The 19,275-nt window shown below is 36.5% G+C and overlaps 1 long non-coding RNA gene across 1 annotated transcript in view; it reads left to right on the forward strand.

Moving 5' to 3' along the window:
• The first annotated feature begins 978 nt into the window (after positions 1 to 978).
• LOC139128339 (uncharacterized) overlaps positions 979 to 19,275 on the forward strand; it is a 30,080-nt gene continuing 11,783 nt past the window's right edge. The window contains exon 1 of the long non-coding RNA XR_011551260.1: positions 979 to 1,292. This is a non-coding gene — a long non-coding RNA (uncharacterized lncRNA). The remainder of the gene's footprint in view (positions 1,293 to 19,275) is intronic.

Below are 19,275 nucleotides of genomic sequence, written 5' to 3' on the forward strand. Positions count from 1 at the left end.
ATTTGTGTTAATGGGTGAATTCTAATACGCAACTACTTAGTAAGAGTGTTCGTAAAATAAATAATCAGGCCTGATGCGCTCTCACTGTCCAAATTGATCCTCCTAAGTTCTCTTCTGCTCGTATTTAGGTACATGGTTTTCACCGTCTCAGTAAGTTCTAACGCATCGAATTCAGGGGTTCAGCGTTTTACCTGGTGTTAAGATTTTACCGGCTCACAAGCGTTAGGCATACCAAATTGTGGAAGGAATTCGAATTGAAATTTATGTGCACGATGGAGGTAAACCAACTAACTAGGTGACGTTATGCGAAACGATGAGCGTGCAGTCAGAGGGCGCTATTCTGTTTGATTCTTGTACGCTGACATTGTTAGCTAAAGACCTATTCAATCTTATTAATTATTAACAATATGAAACTTATAATTTATTGGTTTTGTTTAAAATTCAAGAGTAAATTGAATGAGAAGCCGATGTTTGTAGGTGATAAAAATGATGCACTTTTCAAGGTGAAGTTATCAGCAACTGAGATGATCTCGTCATAACACCTGCCAGACATGCAAATTTCCGGCTATCTCCTCCGTGGAAAAAGGGGTTGGTCTTCTCATTATTGAAAGTGGGGAATAAGAAGGAAACAGTCATCGAAACGATGCTGTAAAAATTTGAAATCTAGACCAAGCAATTCACTTACTGCACAGGCTTACGCCAAAGAAATTTATTGTGGTATACCTTTAGTCTAATCATCTGCCCCATTTCTACCGCTGGCTGCGCTGCTCATGAAAATAGGGCAGGGGACCAGACGAGGCATACCTTGTGTGCTTTTGTGTGTCTCAGTAATCACACAATCCCACTTGTTGAATAATTACAGAAGTGGATAATCTTATTGAAGCGTTTTTTCATCCAATCACTGTTCTCGGTATTCATCGTTTTTTCATAGACCCCCTAGAGGGTCTATGCTTCTATAAACTTTTCGATCTCCTATGGTTTTGCACGGATTCAAAGTTTCAGTGACAGTTGGAGTGACCGTACAATTTGATATTGCTGCAGCTACATTTTGGAGCAAACCTACAGCTCAACATTCCGAGGATGGTCAGGCCTTTTTGGCAACTGTATCGAGCAACATTAATACAGCAAGTTTCAATGTAAACCAACCAATCATTAGGAACCCCTACAAAATAGGCACTGGGACAGAAAACGGCGATATAACCGACAGTAGTTTTTTATCAAACAATGTTTTCGAAGCGCACATATATTGTTGGGTAATGAATATGTGTCAATTAGGCCTATGGATATAAAAGGTAAGCCCTATCTTTCAAAATTTCCTGACAGCTTATTCATTGCTTCGATAATGTTTGTGTGCGATGTGTGATAGGAGTGTACGATTGTTAGTGCTTCATGAACTCTACAGCGTGTAAGGGGTCGCAGTCAGAAAAATTGTAACAGCTTCGCCCGGTTATTGGACCACTTGTTTTGTGAGTGGAGATTTTGCCGAACGGTTCTGTCTGTTGCTTCTCCGCTAGGTGACTGGATGCCGTACGTTGTGAGTCCAAACCCTATTCAAAACACGGTATTGTATTCATGTACATGTTATCGGAACTGAAAGGTTTTGAAAACTATTTGTTGGAAGGAGTTGTTTATTTCTTTCTGGCTTGAATGACACAATTAAATTCGTAATCAATTTGAATCTATCGATAATAAAGTATAAAGTTTTACATGTTTCAGTTTAATTGATGTTTTATCGATCGAACTCTTATTAAAAATATCGCCTGTGATATATGAAATGCATTACAATAAAAGTAAGACGAATGATCGAAGATGACCTTCAACAGAAAATAGGTCAAATATGTTTTCATGGCGACATTTCTAGACAAACTAAGAACGCTTCCTTGAGAGTGATGATTGATTAGTTAGCTTTTATGTTAAACAAATATGACATCATTGATTTGAATTCGAATAGTAGCTTGTCCTTGATAGGATCGACCATTTCATGGGGAATAGTGATTTTTTTAGAAGTGAGATCCATAACGTATTCCGATAATTCCATGCTTAGAAATTAAGTTTTGTTTCCGAAAGCTTGTAAAAGATATGGCCATAGCGTTAACTCTCAAAATTTCGTCGTGACAACAAACTTCATCTGTTAAACTTCTACCTTGCAAATCAAACATATCTATTGAAGTATTTGACTTTATATATATAGAGTTTGTAAGATTAAAAAATGTTGGAAGTATGACGAACTTTCCTGTGAAGATCTTAAAATAGAACTACAGGGTACCAATGAGGTATGCAAAATCTGATGAGCAAACAAGGTGAATGAAACAGTAACACCAGTCAATTGATAGTTGGTCAATGACCAGGAAAATCTGATTTGGACAGCACTGTGGGAAATACTTTTCAATTTAATCTCACCGATGCCTGCAAACTGTATGACTCAATTGTTGGGTATATGCAATCCGCATATAAACGATTATAAATGTACAATACGTCTACTGGAAGCGTCGTAAAACCCTACAGGGGGTTTATTTCCTTAAGACCAGATGACGGAGTGGCGAATAAGAGTTGACCCGTTTTCAATGACAAATTCCCGACTCTACTTCATCATTCAGGGAAAAATCTAAGCATGAACCATTTGTCGGTATCTACGTAAACAATCATTACAGACCAGATGTGCGAGAGATGACAAGGCTAACAATGAAAAAATTTGTAATCATCTATGTGCAGATTTGATACACGCAACGATTGAGTCATTTGTATGCTTCATACAGGAAAGAAATGTGACAGAGTAAATCACATGACTCTCACGAGAAATAACTTCCTGATAAACGCGTTACACTTTATACAGCCCGTCTTCAGGTATTCGTCCAAAAAGTTATGTATTCGCTGGGAAATTCCGTTTCTTCCTCTTATAATATAACAAACGGGCTTCGGAGGGAGGAATCATGTCGCCTCTGCTTGTTAATATTTATATAGATGATCTGAATAAGACTTTATCTAGCTGTGGTATTTGCTGTGAAGTGGGAGGTGTTGTAGTGAATAACTTGTCATATGTCACATGTGTTTGCTTGAATCATCAGTCAAATGTTTGAGAAAACTTGTGCAAATTTGTGAGCGGCATGTCATAGACCATAATATGTTTTACAATGTGAAGAAGACAAAATGTAAGTTCTCTAAATCTCGTGACAAACTCTATGAATTTCCTTCAGTCGTGCTTGATGGTCACACAATACAGTTTGTGAACAAATTTACTTATTTGAGTCATGTTTTAACGTATGACCAAAGAGACTATGAAGGGCATTGTGTGAAGGGCATTGTGTGATCGCTCAAATATGCTTTTCAGGAAGTTTAGCTGCTGTAGTCGCGAAGTAAAAGTTTGACTTTAAATGCATTTTGCAACAATTTCTATGATATTCAGCTGATGTACTTTTAATATTTCAATCATTCATAGTATACACGGGAAAGGCTTGTATAATGAAAAAGAGTTTACTTGAATGCATGGCATTTTTTGATCACATTCATAACTTCTAGACGAATATTGCTCGCGATACCCTATGGTGTCAATGGCGATTGTTTCTCTTTTTCATGTGTTAGCGAACGTCTTTGTACATTATTCATTCACGTGTCACCTATATTTCGATCTTGTTTTAAATCCATCGTCATGTACATCATTTACGCTAATGATTTTATAGGGAGATAATATAGAAAATATTTTGTTACAAGAAGACCTAAAAATAATTATTATCAAAAGTTATAACGTTAAACTCAATATCGCATACCAACCATATATATGTCATAGTCAAATTGTAAAGAAAATGTTGGCAGTTTCATTTATCTCTTTATAAAAGGCAAAGTCAATTTTGTCATACAGTGGTATTGCTGCACAGCTACGATTTGCAGGGGCGCAGCCATCGAAACTTGCAAAAATTACCTTAATTACAGTATGCATAGTGACTTGAATTACGCTTTTCACTCTTTCGAACAACTACACAATCATTTTAAAATTAAAAGAAATGATTCAGAGTACTTTGTCGATCTATAAAAGCATGTTTTCAAAGGGCCAATACGGGCAATAATGCAAATGGAATCTATGTGTCGAAAATAAGTGAGTAAACCTAACGAGGCATTCGAAACTTCTCAATAGCTATACATCATTAACGTATTGCTTTGAAATAGAAACAAGAGAATATACGGGCTCCAGCAGTTCTCACAATGTAACATCAGTCACGATAGCATAGTTACGAATGCGAAAGACAAAACGGTCTAATCAATTATAGCAAAGCATTAACAAATTCAGTAACCCATTTGTTACCGAGGAACGGTGACTATAAATAATAAACACTGGGAACAATTGGCCTTCGAATTTCTAATGAAATGGCAATATGAGTCAAAGAAATAAATGCTTGATCAAAATGAATGTAAAAAATGGACGCCAGCTTATAATACTTCATATTTGTAGTGGATGCATGGCCCTGTCGTAATTAATGTTTTTTTCATGCACGTAAGTTAAGGATTGGGTCACTGTAGAAACATGCCGGACTCTATTATTCCAATAGATAGTGTCAGAATTTACTGAAATTTGGTAAACTACTATACTTTGTAGAATATAAAAACTGCTGACAGAGATGGTCACGTGACTGAAAATTGACATTTTCATTAAAACATTTAAAAAAGTAAAATTTCAACTTTTTAGCTCAAAATTTTGTCTGTTTTCCTGCATATTCTGAAAGAGCAATTATCTCTGAAAGAGCAATTATCATTCAACATAGCAGACACCGTAACCTGAATGTCTGTGAAATGTAAAATATTGTGGATTTCTTTTAGGATTTTGGGTAAAAAGTTGTGAAACGTTGATAATTTTAAATTGGTCAGTGGTTATTTCATAAGTTTCCATGCTACTTTAAATCTACTAACGATTTCGTTGAATAAAATTTTGTCTTGAAGTTGAAATTTTTCATCGAAATGACTTTAAAGTTGGCAACAATATATTTCTCTGTGTGTATATAAACAAAATAAAAAAAAAATACTTGTTTCAAATCATTAGATTTTTACCAAGTCACGTGACTAACAGCCTATATTTTCCCGCCAAAATCTGATATGGGATATAATGAGAAATTCGTAAAACTTGATCCTCATTTTATACTCTAAAATATTAATGTCTCGGACGCATGCCTTAACATACGCGGGTAAACATTGATCTAATAAATAACTGATTTTCTCACGTTAACGCACCACAGCTACTATCGTGGTATGGTATAATAAGTTATTATAGTCATCATTCGAAATATCACAGTATATACTCAAATACCAAAGGCAACTTCTTTTAAATGAAGCGTAGTACTCCGCAAACCTTTCTGTAAAATGTAAACAAGGAGAAATTCTGCAAACCTCTTATAACCTCCCCCTTCATGGGGTGACACCTGGTCGCCATAGCAATATGTGCAAGTTTCATCGACATAAACATGGTGTATATTCTGAAGCACATATTCTTTGACGACTGCTGGAGGAAGTCTGCGCGAGGCTGACGACTTTCATGCGAATTCATGGTTATTTCGTTATTGGCATAAGAATATGATTCGAGAGAAAAAGAAATACATGTATAGCTGCCTTGTTAATAATTAGAATATAATATATAGACTTTCTTTTAATCATTCCAAGGCAAGCCTTTACATGTCAAAGCAATTCACTTCCCTATGGCCCAAACAAAATATAACGTACGTATTCAAATTGCCATTTTGCAAAGAATGAGGATATGACAGGGTATTAAAACTATTCAACATAAAAGAAATTTCCTGTCAACTGAAACAGACTTTGTTGTAATACCTGCTGTCAATAATTAACATGGTCGAAATATCCGCTTTGAAATATTCAATATAGTCATGGCAACAGCTGTTATTGGGAGGGGGAGAGGTGAGCAAAAACCGCACATGTGAAAAGCATTTGCAGACACCCGGCTCAAAACTAATAATAAATCTATCAGTTATGAGAGCATATAATACCTTGAGAAGTCAGAGGCAAAAGTGAATGCCTTGTTTTAACTTGGCAACATTTCTATTCAAACATCCTGGAAACAAACTCTTGACTGTTGAAGATTTGTGATGTCTTCGATTGTTTCATCTGTAAAATTTCAATTACATTTCTAAGCGTATACTTCTCTATCATTGCCTTTCTACCCTTCCAGAACGTTATTACGTCAGCATTCTACTGTAAAATGGAGATGGTGGAAGTTTGTTGAAGAGATGCTGAACGTTGTTGACTTTTGGTGATATAGTCTACAAGCAAGTTTAAGCCATCTTACGTCAAAAGTAAAATTATAATCTGACTCTTCTAGACTTTCAAGATTTTTTAGAAAAGTTCTCCGTTGGGACTTTATTAATGCGTTGCCCCTGACGTAGTTTCCAGCTCTTTTAACCTCTAGGTATGTTGGATAAATGCTTTATAAATTAATGACACGGCTTCAGAAAGGAATTTTGTTGGCTAGCTGCCTACATATTTTCCACAATTCCATTTACTCCTCAGTTCCCTGGAAAGACAATTCAGAATTGTTTTGCTTAAAGCTCGTTCGAGTGTGCTTCAAAATTATGATTATCTGACAAATTCAAAATTAAATTGAATTAAAAGCCGATATTTGGGTGCTAGAAATTACACCCTTTTCAAGATAAAGTTATCAGTAACTGATATAGTCTTATCATACACATGTCCATTTTGTAAATTTCCTTCAAGTTTGTCGTGGGCAAAAATCGATATCCTTTCTTTTGCCAACACAGGTGCTGCTTAATCCATTAGTTACCTTGAAAACATGAGTAGTCTATAAGATACATGTTGACAAAATCACAAAATTGGTATCTCCTGGTGGAAAAGGGGATAAGATCTTCTTAGTGTTCAAAGTGGGACATCAGATAGCCATGATCATCATCACAATGCTGTCCGAAGTCGGTTAATCGACAAGCTATTTTGCATAAAGAACAAATTTTCTTCAGTCATGATTCAATGACCGATTTCAGTTTGTACAAAATCAAGGAGAGTTGTTGGTAACATCCTTGCTGTAAATCATACAGGTCGAACTTTTTCATTGGCCCCGTACTCGGGACTAGTTTCGCAATTGTCAAGTCGGGCGAATCATTTCGACGTTGAGGGCAGCATTTTTGCCATGGGCTCACCATGGTCGTGAGCCTATAGCGTGGCGATTCAAGTAAGTGAGGCGCTGTAGGCAGGTTAAGACACCACAACAAAGCCTTGGAAGTTTGCAAAACAAATGGCATGAGTACATTTCTGTCTAATTTTGAGATGCTTTCACCAGATATATGTGTATAAATGCTCTTTCGCATTATTCTTCGGTTCGGATGCAATACGGTCATATTACATTATATGTAAATTATCGCACCATATCAGCCTTCCCGGTCTTTCGAAAATGTTGTGAAGTTGAGCCAAAAATGCCAGCCTTCTCGGAGCAGAGAGATTGCTTTAAGCTTGAGGAGGCCTTGATCTAACTTAGTTTATAGTGACTACTTATTCATTGGTCAATTATGTGCTTAAAATTGTACATATCGTCAATTTCGCATACAGTGAGGATCCATCTTGATTTTTTTGATCAACAAACACTGGAGACAAGTCTTTCAAATTGAGTTTCAAATGGAAATAACGGAAAAACTCTTTTAGATATCATTATTTATCACAAATATTTGTGTTAAATATTATAGTTTCGTGAGATTTTAGAGTTTCGCAGCAATATAATATCGGCACAAATCTTATGTACAATATAGGTTGCATGTCTAATCATACACAGTATCACTGTCCAGATGTAGTTATATGTATACATCACAAAGTAATGTTTTAGCCTGAAAGTCATATCCAAATGTGTCGCAAGGATACAAAACTACTCCTTAGGGACTGGTCAGTTTCTTCGGCCGGGGGGGGGGGGGGGGGCGGTGGATTATTTTTTGCCGACGTCAAAAAGTGGCTGACCCCCCCCATTCCAAATTTTGAAAACAGGGTGACCCCCCCGGCGCCGACATAGGTAAAACAAAAGGTGGACATAAATTTATATATATATATATATATATATATATATATATATATATATATATTATATATATATATATATACATTATATTATATATTATATACACATATATATATACGTATATATATAATTATATTTTACATTTTACATATATTCATATTTTAAATAGTCATTCTAATGTGTTTAATGAAATTGTTGACATGTCAGTTGTAGATAGGAATTTCAAAGTGTCAATCTTAAAGTTTGAATACAGTACATTTTGAATGAGCTGTATTTTGAATGAGCTGTGAATGTATTTCACACTTTCTATGCTTAACCAGATGTCCTGAACTGTTGTACAGAAATGGATGTCAATCATTAATATCAAAGAGGAAAAAGCAGTGAATCAAAAACTTTGATGGGTGTAAGACTTGCCAACCATCCAATTAAATCTCCTGAGGAACCATAGAGAGCTTTTTAGCCAAATCTGATGTGTACAGGTCTGAGAGGACCTTCTCTTGTAACATTGAAACCTAAAAAGCACAGCTAATAATGACAAAAACTGCCTTTTTAACTGTTATTTTGTTCATAAAAAAGCATCTTTCTACAGAAAACCTGTGTCACAAAGGAAAATAATTGCATCAATGAGAAGGAAAGATATCTTGTCATTTTTCTATCTCTAAAATAAGTCACTGTATCAAATATATATTGTGAAATATTTGTGCATGTTGCTTTCTCACACTGAATTCTCATAGAGAGAACAGAAAAGTATCAGGAATTTGTCATCCTTTTCATATGAAATGCAGATTTCATAATGGTACACTTTCACTAAGCAAACATCAAGATATCTCTGATTTATTAAAGTATTGCGCCCGAAGGGCGCGTCGAAAAATATGAAACATCCTGATATCTCTGATATATATGCCTTGTATATTAAAGTCATGCACCTGAAGGGCATGCTGAAAAATGTCTGATATATTAAAGTAATGAGCTTGAAGAGCACGCTGAAAAATATTGAACATACAGATATCTCTGATGTATGTATGCTTGATATGTTAAAGTTGGGCGTGCTGAAAAATTGACTGATTATTAAAGTTACGCGCCCGAAGGGCGCGCCGAAAAATACAACTGAATGATGAAATTTGTGGCTGACACTAGCATTTTAGGCAATGATGAGCCTGTTTCAAAATTCAAAAACACACTGACCCCCCCTATTGGGCATTTCAAAAACATGGTGACCCCCCTATCACCAAAGTCAAAAACAGGGTGACCCCCCCATGAATCCACCGCCCCCCCATGCTGAGAAACTGACCAGTCCCTTACTGAGGTTGATATGCACTATTTGAAGAAAGTCAACATGCAAACATCTATAGGCAGTCACCCTTGCAGAGGTCTCTTCCTGTATTTTGATCAAGTAGTTACACTGTATGAGCGAGTGAATGACAAGACTGCAATTTGAGAGGCCCGTTCCCGTATAGTAAATGAGCTAGCTAAAGAACATTTGCATACACATCATAGCATTGCAATGTTCAATTCAATTCAAGTATAGGAATTAAGCATGTTCGGGTTGACGTATTCCAAAGTAAATATGATGATATGTACTGAAGCATGCAGGTTGAAAAGAAGCAATTAATATCTCCAATTGTTCTTGTTGAAATGATATCATTAGAAATGAATTTAATGTGTTTGCTTTGCGCCTTGAGGTATAAGAGCTACGTATGAGAACGGGAAAGGTACATACAAACACATACACTTGGTCAATCGACAGAAGGACAACACACAGTATGGATCACTTATACATCAATTTCAAGACCACCACAGGAGCGATCATACGTGCTATGTTTACATCATATTATGATAAACATTCATCCCCAAGCTTTAGGGACACAAAGAAAGTAAGTGTAAGTTTTTAACAAATGTTTTGTGTTAGTCCAAGATGTGTCAAATCTTCATATAGTTGTTTGGGGTCCAAAACAAATACGTTCACTGTGCTTGACGCATTCAGTGCCCGGCGAAGGATTTTCGTAGTGCTGTCGTTTAGGATCACAATGAACTCACAGCAGTGTCCGAAAAACCAAGTTACCTTTGTCGTTTTGTCGTCCTCACTAAGCACTAATTACGAAACTTCATTTAATATGCAAACGAGCTGTTTATTGACTTTGCACTGCTCAATGCTTCATTTGACAATTAGATATTTTCAGATCAATATCAGCAGCATGTTTCACCAAATTTTATGCCGTAATTTGAGAGTTATATCACTAATTACAAAGTTAATTAAATATGCAAATGAACCCTTAATTCACTTCACGCTATTAAATGCCTTACAACACAGTCAATGATCTGTCTGATCAGTATCTGCAGCAGATTCAATCAAATTTGGTGCTGTTATTTCGAGTTATATGACTAATTACAAAACTTCATAAAATATGCAAATGAGCTATTATTAACTTGACACGTGAACGCTCAGTGCTTCAGGTGACAATAAGATATTTATCAGATCAATATCTTTAACAAGTTTCACCAAATTTGGTGTACTGTCTGATCAGTATCTGCAGCAGATTCAATCAAATTTGGTGCTGTTATTTCGAGTTATATGACTAATTACAAAACTTCATAAAATATGCATATGAGCTATTTATTAACTTGACACTGCTCAGTGCTTCAGCTGACAATTAGATATTTACTAGATCAATATCTGTAGCAGGTTTCACCGAATTTGGTGTCATAATTTCAGAGCTATATTACCAATTAAATATGCAAATGAATGCCCAATTAACTTCACACTACTAAGTACTTCTCAATACAGTCAGATATCTGTCGGATTAATATCTGCAGCAGATTTCATCAAATATGGTGCACTCGTTTCGGAGTTATATGACTAAATACTTCGTAAAGTATGCATATGAGCTGTTTATTAACTTTACACTGCCCAATGCTTCTCAGTACAATTATATATCTCTCGGATCAATATTTGTGGCAGGTATCATCAAATTTTGGTGTAGGAATTTGGAGTTATATCACTAATTACAGAAGTTCATAAAAGTAATGACATGACACTCACAGTATCATTATAATATTCTTAGATTATCATCTGTGAAAAGTTTCATGAAATTTTGTGCAGTATTTCTTGATATATGTCGACACTGTCATTACTGTCTCCATAGGAAACCATCAGATGAAAACAATGATGTTTCATAACTTCAATAATATGCAAGCAACACTGACCAAAATCTAATAAATAAGTCCTTGCCATTAGCACATGGTACTTATCTACCAAATCTGACTTTAACCCGGTCAGGTGTTATTTACTTATCGTGTAAACAGACAGACAGACAGACAGACAGACAAACAAACACACACACGGACAGACAGACAGGCATCGCTATGAGATTAGCTCACGTGTGTCAACACGTGAGCTAAAAACCGAAATCTGGTCATGACAACTTACATGGGAGACGGCAATTTGTTGCGCCGCTCAGAGAAATAAGTGGCCTAAACATTTAGTTTCTCCCAAGTAAACGGAGAGTACCGTATGCCAATAGGGGTAAGAAGCCTGACCATGCGTGCAGCATGCTAATCTTGTGAGAGAGTTCTTCCAACGCATATTATACAAGACAGGTAGCATCATTCGCTTACCTATTGTGACAAGACGCTTGGGCTAGTGTAAATATCGAAAGGTAAATGCTATATATAGGGCATTTAGAGTTTTTGGAACTTTGTACGACAATTCCTGACAACACGATTGGAACTAATTTGGGATAATTGGATCTTCATATTTTTCGAATTTCTCATAAGTGTTAGGTGCGATACAGCTGAATGTTGCAATGTTACAAATAACTCATAAAAACAACTGTGTAACTTAGAAAGAAAAGCAGATGAGCTTACATTTGCAGTGTGAAAACGACTTTGCTTCATTATCCAATTATCCCAAATAAGTTCCAATCTTGTTCTGACAATATTGACAATTCATTTGTCAAAGTTTTAGTGGAGCGTAGCATCGGCCTACATTCGTGATCAAATTGCAAAACAATGCCTTGATGAAATTATGAATTATTAATTAAGGAAAATAGAAAATTGACACTCACTATCAATTACTAAGAGTAATATTACAGCTATTCAATCTAAATCGAATGGCTAAATTTGACAATAATTCCACATTGCTTAAAAAAACAAAGAATTATTTTCACTATTTAACAATATATCTCTCTCGGTTCCACATTTCCTAACAAAATATTTCCTCGAAAAATTACTTTTAATCAAAACAAAGGCCAGCATGGCAAACACAATTCGTTTTCACCCTTTTGTGTGTCAATGTACAGCAGTCGTGCAGAGTTGTCGTTAGTTTTAAAAGTAGGAGGGGAAATTATAATGCTGGCGAGCGAGTGGAGCGAGCAACGAGGTTGCGCAGGGAACGAGGGAGAGAGGGAGGAGGCTCTTCCACCTCTCGCAATGCAAAATTTAAAATGTACAAGTGAAAAAGGAGTGTGTTGTGTTGTGTGGATGTGAATTTTAATCTACTCAGGTAATGAAAACGCACACGTACCTAAAGACAAACCTGATAAGGCTGCATTCACAGATAACGGATGGGGGGGGGGGTATAGAGGAATCGCAATTGAAATCCTTTTTTTTCAGATCCCCCTGAATACCGTAAAAATGTTCATGTTCGCCCTGTCTATATGCTCAGAAAATTTTCAGGTTCCCCAAATTATCATATAGCCGCATATTTATTAGGGATGCACGCGAAGAAAAAAATAAACATGGATTGGGCAGTTTTGCTCTCAGATGTTCAAACACTACCTGTTATGAACAGTGTGTAGAACTATATTCCTAAAGCAAATTCTTACATTGATTCATTTTTAATTAAACGATCAGTGAACTTTTTGATTTATCAGTCAAAGCTGACTTGAGTTAATCCAACTTGATCTGGCCAGGCCAATGGCGACCTGCTGAAGAGCACACAAAGTGATGATCATGAGAGATTATATGCAAATTGTGAATCCTTAGCTACATTAGATGCTACTTATAAATTTTACAAAGTTCACAATACTGGGAGATTAAAATATTCCATCAAATAAACGTCTTAATCTCTGAAAACTTTGGTATAACAATGGTCAATTTGGTACAACTAAAATGATTTCATTTAATCACACATTTTTATTATTTATATTGGAATCTTTACTGTACAAAGATTTTACTTTTGTGTTATTTTACGTTGAGAATGTGAAAATTTAGAAAATCAAGCATGGTGACCCCATCTTTTTTACTTTAATATTGATTATTCTCATATGCCAGAATTCAAAAATCCCTGATAACTTTTAAGTCTCCCGGTCTTCCTTGTGTTGCTTTCTGGCCTGATCTCGTGTATAGGTATGTTGCACTGTCATGGGTGTCACATGACCCGAACTCTTTTTCAGCTACTTCATAGTCAGAGCTATCTCTGTCACTGCCGGTATCAGTGACAGGCAGTAGCAGGGCAGTAGCTGTATTAACTTTGATAGTTTTGACAATAACTTTGTTCAGTTTATGTAACTGCGTTCTTGTTCTGCTTCCTACATCGCGTTGAACTGTCCAGTATTACAGTTAGCTTGCCAACACAGCCTGTGAATATATAACCCGCATTTGTATCATTGACAAATGACTTTCAGTCTGGACTCTAATTCAATTATCACCTAATTTTCATATATGCATGCTTTTGTAAAAACTGAACATTGTGTTTCAGCCATTTTGAATTTCAAATATCGCAACATGTTTGGTAATTTATTGTTGAATTGGTAAGAGAATGGTGAAAGTGTCATTCAGGAAAGTTTTGAATAAACGTTTACGTCTTTCACTTTCGAGGCGCATACTACCTTAAAACGTGACGATACAAGACACACATTCATAAAAACATGGAGCCCCGAGATCCACGATATCAGCGTTTTTGAATCAAGTACTACGGAGAAAAGCTGCCTCAATTGTCAGCTCAGTGTACTATCCTCATCATCACATATTATCATTGTACACTGACCCTTCTTTTGTTTAATCCTTAAATCAAGGTCCAATCACAGTTCATTTTCGTTTTCATCTCTACCTTTACCTGGAAGATGAACAGGAGAATGAAGGATACCCAGCACTGTGATTTGTGAACAGTTTGTGGCTGCTACAGTTACGACTTGAAGTAGATATCACATTTTCATCACAAGAGACTCTGTTACGAGTTATTAGACTTTAGCAAAGTTCGTCATTCGAAGTGAATGCTTTAACTGTTTTTCTTCAGATAACATATATGCCTTTGTATGTATCCAACGTAACTTTATCGTGTCGTGTGCAGTACTGTAACTGGGAGTAAGAGGACACAAGACCTGCGTGTACTTTCAAAGACAGGGGAAATCAGGAGGAGTGCATAGCAGAAACAAGGACAATGATTTTCACAAAAAAACAAGCATTTAAGCCATTTTGCATCCGAAGTAGGTAAACTGAACAACCGACAAATGAGTCAAGCAGAAAAAAGTGTTGTTTGCATACTTAAAACAGTAATAATAATATTTTTTTATGACAAGATGAAAGCCATTATAAACCTTCTACTATACATGCGACGTTTGCTGAAACTCTACGAGTTGAAAATGTAAATTTTAGAGGCGAAAGGACAATTTATCAGTTCAAGTCGAACTTAGCCGTCGAATCGCATTATATCTAATCCAATCAGTATGACAAATGTCATTAAAAGTCCTCACCATTGGGGACAGTCATATGGTAAGCGATACATATACTGATCATCATTCAGGATTCCAGTGCCGCAATTATAAAATTACGATTTACAAGAAATATTAAATTTTTATCAACACTCGTAATCGTAAATTTATTGAACAGGCTCTGTACTACAAGCACGTGAATTTAACACAAATAGTGATCATCATACTGATCAGAAATCACAAAGTACTTGTTAGTGTATTACGTAAAGCCAGGCAACGTCACTTTCCAAGAAGATGGAGACGTCACAGGTTTCAATATGTCATGGATAATGCGAGATGATCGTTCTACGAAGCGAAAGTCAGGATCTGTTGTACTGATAGAAAGTGAAAATGAGCCGCATATGTAACGGCCCAACGTTTACCTACGTTCTCAAATACTTGTGGATGGAAGAATTTATGGATGTTTGGAAATTTTGACAGTTTAGTGTGTCGAAAAGGTATCCTAATTAGAGGGCGCGAGACTTGCTCCAGTCGCTTCCTTTTCTTGGCAGCAGTTACTGGCTGACCAACGAGTCTGTGTGCCTTCGCGTTCACCCCGCATGCGACAGTCTACTGAAGATTATTTCTTCAATTTACTCTGTTTTGATATGTGACAACAGACATTTATACTGTTCATAATATGCCGCCCTAATTGCTTGGATTTTTCTGAGCAATATTAGTCAAGAAAATGCCAATAGTTGCGAATCAAATTTATAACATGTAGTCAATTGTCCCTGAACCAAATTTTAACCTGCGAGACGCCGAAACAAGAGGATCTAGGTTGTCACAAAATCAGTACGGGCATGTTAGAGTTCGACTAGAGACTAATAAACTACGCACAAAACGGCTCTTACCAAAGACCCCTAAAATTTCTCGAGGGTCTATGCTCTAACACAAAGGATTGGTCTTGTCTACAAAGAAGGTTATCGAACTATACGCATTGTGTTTGTTTGCTGAAATAGCTGACAGGAACAACGTATCTCTGTCTGTCAACTTAGGCGCCGTATAGGCGGGGAGTCGTGCTTGCAATTTGTAGCCTTTTGTTGATCAACAGATAAATGTTACAATCATTGAAGCACAGGTGTCCAGGAGACAGAAGTGTGTTGAAAAAATTACATATCTGTACGCGCAAATTCTGCGTCATGTTTTCACTTTGAGTAAAGGTTCACTTCTCAGATCAGTATTTAATGTCACATCATACCTTGTAGGGCTTGTGTCTTGTGTAATTTCAGCCGTGAATATGTGAAATACACACCGATGTAATGTTCATGTTCCAGATGTCAGAACAAAAGCGGCAGCGACTTCGCCTTTCGGACGTAGTTCGCTTGGTATGCATAAACTCAAGGGGCATTTTTTGTATTTGTACATGTGCACGAACTAAAGGTACGGGACAGTATAAGAAGTAAAATCAAGACCAGAGAGAGAAGATCTTCGATATCGGCCAAATACCGTTGCATGTAGAGTGGAATAAAATCAAATGGGAGGTGACGTATTAGCCCCGAACATGGTTTAAACTGTTTTAAAACAATGTCCCTTGGAGAGATATGAGCTTTTTTTTGTTTTGTCGGCTCTAAAGAGCTCACATGATATAGGTATTGAAAAAAAACGGAGAGGACAGGAATGTCGGAATGGGACGGTGTAGGTCTACCCTTCAGAGCTGCCGAGTGTGATACAACATACATTTATATTTTTGCCGTGCGTATAGCATTGACTTTTTATGTGATTTTTTTTCTTCATGAAAATACAAAATATTTCCACTGGACGAGGATAGTCTTTATCGCCACGTGATATTGAGAAACATACACGTCAAAGGTTACGTTGGGTAACAATGGGTGACGGTTTATAACAATACTAGCCAATCACGAAGAGTCACGGTTTTGCGCATTTGTTATATGTATGGGTTTTAATTTCACAATACTGCTGTTGTAGCGATATAGACGAGAATCACACATCCAGCTAGTACAGGCGGAAATATCTATTTGCGTTCTATTGCGCAATCTGGATTATTTTCCCAACTGTGGACTTTTAAGTACGGAATATTCAAAAAAAAGCCGAAGAAAAATTCTCGGACCTATACATTGAAACTTAAATTCACGATTATGGTGAGTTTTTATTTTTCAAAAAGTTTTCTCATAGAAATTGGCGAACAAACCTTCATGACAGAGGTTCGTTCTCCTAATTGTGCAAAGAACATGGCTCATTGTTTGTGTTGGTCACTAAACAGCTAATTACTTTACATCTGCCTGACAACGCGTCATTTTAATCAGTGTATGTAATACGTTTACTTTAACACGATTTCATTATTTAGTCACTTTCTTTCAGCTTTAAGCATTTTTTCCTGCAGCATTGATTTAAGGCCTTTGCGAAGTAAAATTGTATATACACTTTTTTCAGACAGAATCAATACGGTTAGGAAAAGACTGAATACGTCATTAAAAAGAGAACAGGTGAAGAAATTAATGAAACTTGTCTGAATTTAATATCTAAAAGTAGGCAATACATGAAAATTAAACAGACATTAACCAGAATAATTTTACTGATCAACTGATTCATCAAGAGAGTACAAGTGAAGTTTGACGGTGAAGTATAAAAGCAAAGCTAACAGTGGATAATATAAATATTTACAGAAAATTTCAATATAAGTGAAATGTTACACAATTACTTTTGACAGACGGCTGTATTCAACACTGTTACTATAATGCTTTAAAAGCTTCTGCATGCTAACCTTTCACTGGTGAAACTTTACTGCCATTGCTGCACCTTTGCTTGAAGGGGGCGTGGCTAGCGCGACAACATCAGAGGACGAATCACTCGGGGGCGCTGTTTGATTGGGCAATCTAAATAGTTGACCTACAACCTTATTTGACCACTGCAAATAGAAACTGCGGAGGCTGCAGCTGCACACGTACCGACCAATGCCATTAGATTATGTTCCAGTAGAGTTATATAGATATAGGGGTGTGGCATTAATAATATTAGACTGATTTGCATTTAAGCAAGAGTTTAAAAATGGCAATATTCGCTACATTTTTCAAGATAATAATGATATGGAGCTTCAGCTCTTTTTCCCGAACACCGGACTCTGTTGTGTTGAAAATTAATCATGCTGATATATCAATGATTATCACCTAATTGACGAGGCAAGATGATTTCACGACTTCGTCGTCGAAAGGTGAGAAATGTCAAAATGGTGATTTATGTCGCAAAAATCTCCAAGATAACATTTAATTCACATGCCACGAAAAACCTTTTAATATATGATACCTTGGCACTCAACTGTCATTTTGATGGACATTTGGTTGACTTTCCTGCTAGCCTTGGAAAAGGTGATTTACCAAATAGAAATTTAGACTATGGCCACTTGTAAAATTTTAGCTCTGCATTTCAATGGGATAGGGAAATATCATTGATATTTTTTATTTGATGAGTACACCCTGTACACAATCGATGGAATAATTCATAAAAATATGTAAAAGATTACTCTTAGTGACTTCCACCCATTGAATCACACACATTGTTTCTTTCAGTTCGTGTAAAAGTCTACTGGTAGTGAAGATACCCCCCTAAATAGCTCACTTCCTCCCCTTCTTCTGTTTTTGAAAATTGCGTCACTAGCAAACTGCAAGACAATTTCGGTAAAGCAGAGACATTAAGTTCTCGTACAAAAAGCACGGTACAAATGGATCTACAACGCAGGAACTCAATTTGAATACAAGGCAAACAGTTGACAATGGCAACACATACCCTCATGGGTTTCGCTGCTATGTGAGCAGTTGATTTATGGAGATTAATGCACTGCTTGGCAGCCTGAAACAGGGCGAAGTCTTAAAATGCCATTCACCAGATGAGCACTAAACTCCTGTGGCATTTTAAGAAGTGAGACGTATAACATGATAAAAAGTTTAACAACCCCGGTTAACAGACGGAACTTTGTTTGCACCGTGACTTGGCCGGCGTCCAGCTCAGCCATTTCTATATAGCGATTGAGCCTGATATCGATAACCTTTTATTTTCGAACGTTAAACTGGGGTCATTGGGGGTAAATAATGCCACCGTTGCTATAGACACCCGATTATTATTCACCTTTATACACATACTCCATAGTCACTGTGCTTCGGTACAATACTTGCCTTCAACCTTAGTGAAGCAATTCAGATAGAGGTTGTTTGGGGCTGCGCTGAATATCTTCTATAGTGTGTGACCATGAGCGTAATTTGCGCGGTATGTTCATATCATGATGTCTTAAGTTGGTCATGCTAACCATCTGCTGGTTATAGATACTAATGTGATTGACATTACTTACATTACAGTAAAAACTTTTCCTAACAAGCCTTGAAGCAATCGGGGCCAGGTGAAAATTTATCTTAAAGAAATTTATCCACTCTTGTCCATGTACTATTGATGTTCTGGCGCACATGTACAGTTGAATATTATGTCGTTGCGGGCGACATTCTAAGTAACAAGTTTACTTGTTATTAGTAAGTGAAGCGCGAATCAGTCAAACACTAATTATGTGATTTTCCGTCAAGAAAGTATCACTTCAAACGCTAATTAAAATTGTAACCAATGTTGTGTTTC

Source organism: Ptychodera flava, unplaced genomic scaffold (genome assembly GCF_041260155.1).
Source record: "Ptychodera flava strain L36383 unplaced genomic scaffold, AS_Pfla_20210202 Scaffold_50__1_contigs__length_938362_pilon, whole genome shotgun sequence".
Taxonomy (NCBI): domain Eukaryota; kingdom Metazoa; phylum Hemichordata; class Enteropneusta; family Ptychoderidae; genus Ptychodera; species Ptychodera flava.